Here is an 8,678-nt window from a genome sequence, read left to right as displayed (position 1 = left end):
GAATCCTTTGGACAGCTTTCTGGGGATTTTTAACAGATTTAATTTTTTATATCCCTATTTCGGATAACATCTGACTATTTTTCCTGGACATAACCTTCAGCTGAGCATTACATATTTACGTGTGTTGTGGAACATTTGGTTACAGATATAACCTTAGTGTTAGCGAACATGTATAAGCCCTATAAATACTGGATTATGTATATAAAATGAATTGTAATCACCAGTAGATACCAATGCGGTGATATTTGAAGCTCTCTTGGCTCTATTATAATCTCGTCTGCTCCTAGTCTTAATCCTATTTTTCTCCATTGTCCTTTCATATTATCCTTCGCTCACTGCCCTTTTCAAGGAGCTCACAATGTAGAGGGAGAGGCAGAGGCTGGGACAGATTTGGATTTTTTTTTTTTAATTTTATTTTATTTCATCATGATAAATATATCCTTTATCCCTATCCCCTATTTCCCCCAACCCTCACGCCATCTCCCCTCTGGTAACCATCATTTTGTTTTCTATAGTCCAGAGCCTGGTTCTTGGTTTGTCTCTCTCTCTCTCTCTCTCACTTTTTTTTTCCTTTGCTCACTTGTTTAGTTTCGTGAATTCCACGTATGAGATCATACAGTATTTGTCTTTCTCTGACTGACTTATTTTGCTTAACATTATACTCTCTAGTTCCATCCATGTTGTTGCAAACGGCAAGATTTCGTTCTTCTGTTATGGCTGAATGGTATTCCATTGTATATATACACCACATCATTTTTATCCATTCATTAATTGATGAGCACTCAGGATGTTTCCATAGTTGGGCTATTGTAAATAATGCTGCAATAAACAGTGCTGGGGGGGGGAGCGCGGGGAGAGGCCCGTATCCCTCTGAATTAGTGTTTTTGTATTCTTTGGATAAATACCCAGTAGAATGATTACTAGATCGTAAGTAGTTCTATTTTTAACTTTTTGAGGAATTTCCATACTGTTTTCCACAGCGGCTGCCCCAGTTTCTGTTCCCACCAGTAGGGCAAGAGGGTTCCTTTTTCTCCACATCCTCGCCAACACTTTCTGTTTCTTGGGGTGTTAATGTTAGTCATTCTGACAGGTGTGAGGTGATTTTATTATACAAATAAGGGGAGTATTGAAGGATTTTGAGTACAGGAAAGATGTGCTCCTTGAGAAGCTGAGAATGATCTGAATGGAAGGTTTAATTGGAGGGGAAAGAGCTGGTCCCTCGTCATTCTTCTGTTTAGGCATTAAGTTTGGAAAATGGTTATTTTCCAAATAACCATTTGGAGTGATGGGGAAGGAGAAAATCAATGGAGTTACCACAAAAAAAAAAACAAAAACAAAAACAAAACAAAACAAACAAACAAACAAAAAACAATGGGACTCCATTAAACCTGGGAGGTGGAGGAGGACAGCAAGTAAGGCCGACCTGTGTCGCCTCAGGGTCTGTCCTGCCACCTAATTTCAGATGTGATCTTTCCAAGGAATTCAAGAGCTAGCTGTCTTGATGCTCGAATAATGAGAAAAAGTCCAGTAATATACTTGCAAATCCACACAACTTGAAATTCCATTTGAATTGAATCCAAGTTGTTCAAAACAAACTCCTAAAAATCAAATGACAGCTTCGCCGCCCTCCTTCGCGCGGTTTGCAAGCAGGATAAGCAAACTTTCAACCATCTGTTGTTTTCCTAGCTTGCTAGAGCCGACTCTAGAACGTACTCCCTGTGCAGTCACTTATTGCTTTATTAATTTTTAGCCCAGAGTAAAGACATCTTCTATGGTGTGTGGATATGGATTAGTGAATCTGGGCAGGGCGGTGGGGAGGACGCATCTAGGGTGAGGTTTCAAGTCTGCTTTCCCGGGTCCTGGTACAAAGCGCAGCTGCTGTCTTCCAGCCCAGCCCGCCGGCCCCACCCTCCCTACCGACTACAGTTGTCTTTTATTTGCAGCACTTGACAAAGCCATTCCTAAATGCCTTTTATCCCAGGCTGAATGTAGTCTGGCCACTTAGCTTCCACGTGGCCACATCCCTTCCATCTTCTCCTTTTACAAGGGCATGCTCTCCCCGGCTATCTCTCTGCAGTTCTGTGCCCCTTGCTTCCTGGGAGAAACAAAGGCTACACAGCCTGTGATCCCAATGGCACTTACCATGCCCACTGTTGGGGAGGAGAGGCTGGACAGTTCGCCCAGCAGAAGGATATTGCGGTTCCCTTAGAGCTGCTTGGTCGCAACTGTCAGGGTCAGGGTTCCTCTAGATTCTTCAGATCTAAAGAGGTTGTTTTTGTTTACTGTGAGTCACTCAGAGCTTATGGCTTTGTTGGGCCCAATACTACACCTTTGGGGACCCCAAATGATCTTTTCAAAAATTACTGGACGTGTAGATTTGCCAGTGCCGCAGCCCCAGGGCCCTTCCACGGCTGCTTAATTCCTCCAGGGAGCTCCAAAGTGGGAGATGCGAGTGAGCCCACACAGGGTCTCTCCACGTGGCTCCGCTTCCCCAGGGGCTGTGGTTCTGATGGGAATGACCGTGGTGTTTCAGCACAGGGCCTCCGCCGGCTGCCTTCATGTGGTTGCACAGCACAAGTCCTGTTTCCAGGCTGTTTCTGGGCTTCAGACTATTTCCAGCACTCCGAGTTTGGACACCAGGTCATCTGGCTTCTCCCCTCACTCTAACAGAGGCTCCGTGGTGTTGTGTAGAGCGATTTTGGTCGCCTCTAGCTCAGCCCATGCCTTGGACATGGGGTCAGTTTCTCCAAGGTTCTGGGATCTCCTGAGGTGGCCATCTAGTACGGTAGCAGGGGATCCGACTGGCCACTCTGCCTTGTCGACCTGCTTGGAGAATTCATCTAGTACCTTCTCTGGCAAGGCCACAGCCCCCTGGGATGGATATTCACTGTCCATTACGACCATTTCTGCAAGACTGTCGTGCCACACATAGAGGGCACAGATAGTCTCCTGAGCATTGAACCTCTGGAAGAAGCTGATGGAGGACATGTCGTCCATGGCTTTGAACAGCACCGCCTTGGGCTTCTCTTTGTGCAGGATTTGGAGACCTAACAGCTTCATGCAGCCACGCCCTTGGGCAGCCAGGGGAGACCTGCCTGGCTGCCACCCCTCCCCCATCGCCCCGACCCCCCTTCCCCACCAGGCCCCGGGGACAGCTCACAAGAAGAGCTGGGCTGTCCTCCTGGGAAGCCCCGCTGGCTACTGACAGGTTGGACACCGGCTTCCTCTTGAGGGGGTCGTTCTGAAACTAGATCAAGAAACCGAGTAGAAGTCCTTTGCCAAGAGCAAGAGACAGAGGTTCTAGCATTGCTTTTGCCATTAACTAGTTCCACGACTCAGGAAAGACACTGAAACTTGAACCATCTGAGCTTCAGTTTCCTGGAAAATAAAAGCTACATGAAATCAATAGTTGTCACCTCAGAGGGATGGAAGATATTATGACCACTTGGAAGGCAAGGTATATGGGTTTAACACTCATGCCTGACACCAAGCTTCCAAGAATGTTAAGAGTTTAGGAGGGAGGAAACTAAGAAACTGGGGTAGATGGTTTTTTTTAAAGTTCTGGAGATGCTTTTGATAGAAATCATCCCCAACTTCATTTCCACCACTTCCTGACACTCTCTGGATTAGATTCGTATCTAGGATCTTTTTTGTCTCTAACATTAAATGACTTACTCGAAAGACCAAAAAAAGAAAAAAAATTATGGAAATGTAAACTAAGGCAACAGTGATATCAGTACACACCTACTAGAGAGGCCAAAATCTAAAACTCTTACAACACCAAATGCTGGCAAGGACACGGAGAAACAGGAACTCTCATTCACTGCTGGTAAGAAGACAATTGGGCCGTTTCTTACAAAACTGAACATACTGTTACCATATGATCCAGAAATCATGCTCCTTGATATTTACCCAGAATAAATGAAAACCTATGTCCGCACAAAAATCTGAACATGGTTAGCAGCTTTATTCATAATTGCTAAACCATGGAAACAGTGAAGACGTCCTTCGGTAGGTGAGTGGTAAGTAAACTGTGGCACGTCCTGACAACATAATATTATTCAGCACTAGAAGGGAACGAGTTACAAGCCATGAAAAGACATGAAGGAACCTTAAATACATGTTACTAAGTGAGAGACACAGACCTGAAAGGGTTCATACTGTATGATTCTAACTATGTAACATTCTGGAAAAGGCGAAACTATGTAGACAGTAAAATGATCACTGGTTGCAAGGGTTTGTAAGGGAGGCATAAATATATGGAAGACAGGATTATTAGGAAGGTGAAACTATTCTGTACGATGCTATAACGAGGGATACGTGTCGTCATACATTTGTTCAAACCCATTGAAAGTACAACACGAGGAGTGAACCCTAACATGAACTGTGGACCTAGGGTGATTGCGATCTGTCAATGTAGCTTCAGTTGTAAAAAATGCACACCCTGGAGGAGGAGGTTGATAATGGAGGGCATGCGTGTGTAGGACCAAGGGGCATATAAGAAATGTCTGTACCTTTCACTCAATTTTTCTACGAACCTAAAACTGCTCTAAAAAATAAAGCCAAGAAAATAAATAGGGTATCATGTTCAGGACCAATGTGATGGCTTGCTTCTGAAGCCAAGTACCTTTCATCTTGAGGTAACACAACTGAAGAAAGTGTAGTCTGAGTGTGAAATGCTTTATTATCTAAGTGAACTGAGAGAGGAGCATCATGGGAAGGAAAGGAAGGAGTCTTACCTTGTAATGAAAAAATGTTTACCTGGAAAATTAATGACAACTCAACTATTAGTAAGACAATTCATACATGATTTTTTAGAATTCAGTATTTTTTGAGTGTGTAATTTTAAGTGATAGGGTTTTTCTCATTATCCTACCATGTAATTTGGCAAGTAAACACACACACAAACACTAACAGACAATTATCTATTAAAGTATTTTAATGATATTATTCTGTAATGATTTCCCGTTGGAAACATTCAAGACATTGTATTAGACTTTCAAATGAGGTAACGTCCCATCTCTTCCTACTTCTACACTTTGGTTGCATTCTAGGTCTATCCTAAAAACCAGGATGTCAAACCTGAGGATAATTTAGAATAATCCTTTGTGATAATCTTAAATTCTATACCCCTTCTTTTCTTCCCACCTACCCACATAAAGTCTCTCCTCACAGATTCCTAAGGGCATTGTAAAGTAAAAAAGGCTGTCCTTGAAAACAGACTACCCATATGAAAATCAGAATGGAAAACTATTCCTTTTACATTGCCATCTCACCTTTTGTCAAGCACTAGATAAGGCATTAGGAAAAGAAGGTCAAACAAGGTATAGTCATAACTCTGAAGATGTATATATTTTAGTAGAAACAGCAGCAAAGCAAGTCATTTTAGTGTGGGATAGCTGTCTTCAGGTGGTAATACGGAAGCACAGAGAAGAAAATTCTAAACTAGGTTAAGAGATAAAAGAGGATCTCTTTGAAGAAGTGATGCGCATATGTTTGAACCATGTTGTAGAAGTTAGACAAGAAGGGGAAAAAGAGAAGAGAATGAAGAAAGCTTTAACAGAAAGAAATAGCATGACCCACTGTTTCCATACCAGAGAAAATTGGGGAAAAGGAACAAATAAAGCTAGGGAAAGAGGACACTTCCAAAAGACACACAAAAGCCATGAATCCTAGGCTAAAGAATGTGAACTTTATTCATCAGGCTGTGGAGAACTGTCAAAGGATTTTTACGGACATGAATGACACGATAGGGCAAGCATTTTATAGCAGTCATTCTGACAGCATTCTGAATAATAGTTTAAGACAGGCAAGGCTATTAATTAGGTGGTTAATGCAATCATTCAGGCACACAGGGTGAGATCCTAACCTAAAGTGATGATGTTAAGATGGAAGAGGTAGGTGGCTAAACTCTTCGAGGTAGAATTCAAACACTGTGTGACTCACTCACTGCAGGAGGTGAGGGAGAGGGAGAAGGTGAGGACGTCACATGGGCTTCTGGCTGTATCACTGATTGAGATAGAAAATGTAAAAGTAACCAATTTTCTGAAGAACTCTTTGAAAATGTTAAGTTTGTGGCATATATATATATATATATACACACACACACTCAGTTAGGCAAATAACATATTCTGAACAAAAGTTGGGAGGATAGATTCTAAGGTGAATAGGAGTTATCTCTATTTGGTAGATTTAGGGATTGGATTTCCTTTTTCCTTCCTATGTTTTGCCTATTTTCTAAGTTTTACATATGAATATGTATTACTTTTAATACTAAAATAAAAACTAGTAAGAAAAAAAGAAAGGTCAAGGGGCACCTGGCTGGCTGAGTAGGTTGGGTGTCTGCATTAGGCTCAGGTTGTGATCTTGGGGTCCTGTGATCTCCAGCCCTATATTGGGCTCCCTGCTCAGCAGAAGTCTGCTTCTCCCTCCCCCACCCCCCCCACCCCCGTTCTTGCTCTCTCTCTCTCTCTCTCTTAAATAAGTAAATAAAATCTTTTAAAAGAGAGATAGAGGGGAAAAAAAGGTCAATGTAGCCAAGAGCACCACAGAGCCTTAAACTCATAGCAAGGAAGTATCTATGAGTTCGGCAATATGGAAGTCATTTGATGATTTTACTAGAAGTCTTTTTCCATGGATAGAGTTGTACATGGGCTCAGAGGAAACAGAAATAGAAAGCATGGAGGAGGGGTGTCTGAGTGGCTCAGTTAGTCATCCAGTTCTTGATTTTGGCTCAGGTTGTGATCTCAAGGCCCTGGGATTGAGCCCCACTTCAGGCTCCACACTCAGCAGGGAGTCTGCTTGAGGATTCTCTCCTTCTTCGTCTGGTCCTCCCCCACTCACTTACACACTCTCTCTTTCTCTCTAAAATTAAATAAATAAATCTTAAAAAGGAAAAAAGCACAAAGGCTGCTTTCAAAAAACTTGACTCTAAAAGGAAGCAGAAATATGGTTGGAAACATACGATGAAGATATCAGTTCAAAAGGATGTCTAGAGATGGACTTATGTCAGTGTGTTTACAGCTGACAGAAAAAGCCAATACAGATTCAAAAGTACAAGACAGGGACGGCTGACTATTGAAGCACTAACTCTAGAGAGACAGTAAGACATTGAATTCAAATTTCAGTGAAGAGCCTTAGACTCAAAAAGACTTTAGCTAAAATAAGAGGAAATGAGGAAAGGATGGTAGAAATAGAAATAAAGGGACAAGAATTAAACACATGCATTAGCCTCAAATTCTTTCCCAAATCCTATTTAGATAGCAGTAAAGCTAATTAATACATGGAAAGTATAAAAATGCAAAAGGAATGTAAACATCAGCAGTGTAGTTTTAAAAATTGAAAAAGGGATGGGTGAGTGGGAACTGGCTTAGCCAACCTGGGAAAGTAGAGAAAGCTAGAAAGTAACCCAATGTACATCTCCCCTACTGCAGAAGATTCAAGAGTTGGAGGCACTCTATTGCAGAATGCTGGCAGCACAGGGCATTCCTCCAGGCAAGAGTCTGGAAGAGCTTTCCCTGGGAATTCTGGCCCACCCACAAGAAAAAAACAGAAATACTGACACTAGGGATTCTGCAAGAAAACAGCCACGGGGCACCTGGGTGGCTCAGTGGATTAAGCCGCTGCCTTCGGCTCAGGTCATGATCTCAGGGTCCTGGGATTGAGCCTCACATCGGGCTCTCTGCTCTGCAGGGAGCCTGCTTCCTCCTCTCTCTCTCTGCCTGCCTCTCTGCCTACTTGTGATCTCTCTCTCTGTCAAATAAATAAATAAAATCTTAAAAAAAAAAAAAGAAAAAGAAAAGAAAACAGCCAGCCAAATCACCAGACAGTGAAGCCCACTATCAATAAAATCCAACCAGCATCACAGAGATGCCCAAAAAGAACACTGGAAAACAAATTTAAAATTTAAATTATACCAATCAGAATGGAAAACTCAATAGAAGGATTGGAAGAGAATGTGAAGAAATCTAGAAATCAGAGGAAATCTTAGAAGAACAGAGACAACATGAAAGAAAAGAAAAAATAAGAGAACAATTTAAAAGAGCCAATATCTATATAAAAAGAGTTCCAGAAAGGGAGAATAAAGAAAGCAAATGGAATGGAGAAAATCAAATGAATAAGACAAGAAAATTTCCCCAGAGCTGAAGGATATGAGTTTCCAGATTAGAAAGACCCAGCAAGTGCCAAGTTCAGTGAATGAAAATAGAACTACACCAGTACATTTCATTGGTAAATTCAAAGAACGAGGGGGAGATGAGGGAGAGAAAGGATTTTTTTTTTCCACAATGCAAAGGAAAAACAGGTCACATAAGAAGGATTAGGGTTTTGAGTGGTTTTGGACTTTTCAACAGCAATGTTGGAAACAGAAAGACACGGAAAGTGGCTTCCAAATTCGAAGGAAAAATCATTTCCAGCCAAGAATTCGAAACCTGGCTAACCTACCAAGTACATGTGAGAATAACAACATTCTCAGACATGCAAAATCTCAAAAAGATGATGGTTGCTGAGCCCACAGAGTAATGCGCCCAGCCAGACTGGAACAGGGCAGGGGCTCCATGAAGAGACTTTGGCAAGCAGAGGAAATGAACATGAAGGCTTGAAGGGATGGAGAGGAAATTTACATCACTGGGAAGGGCCTGGGGGAAACCCAGAAGGTTATCAGTCCTAAAAACACAAAG

At 42.1% G+C, this 8,678-nt stretch overlaps 1 pseudogene; it reads right to left on the bottom strand.

Annotated features, from left to right (window-relative positions):
• Positions 1-2,604: 2,604 nt before the first annotated feature.
• On the bottom strand, positions 2,605-3,060 carry LOC123936957 (annotated as a pseudogene).
• Between the last annotated feature and the right edge of the window lie 5,618 nt (positions 3,061-8,678).

This window comes from Meles meles, chromosome 2 (assembly GCF_922984935.1).
Source record: "Meles meles chromosome 2, mMelMel3.1 paternal haplotype, whole genome shotgun sequence".
NCBI classification, from domain to species: domain Eukaryota; kingdom Metazoa; phylum Chordata; class Mammalia; order Carnivora; family Mustelidae; genus Meles; species Meles meles.
The sequence above is the reverse complement of the archived record's forward strand: the minus strand, read 5'-3'. Positions and strand labels throughout refer to the sequence as shown.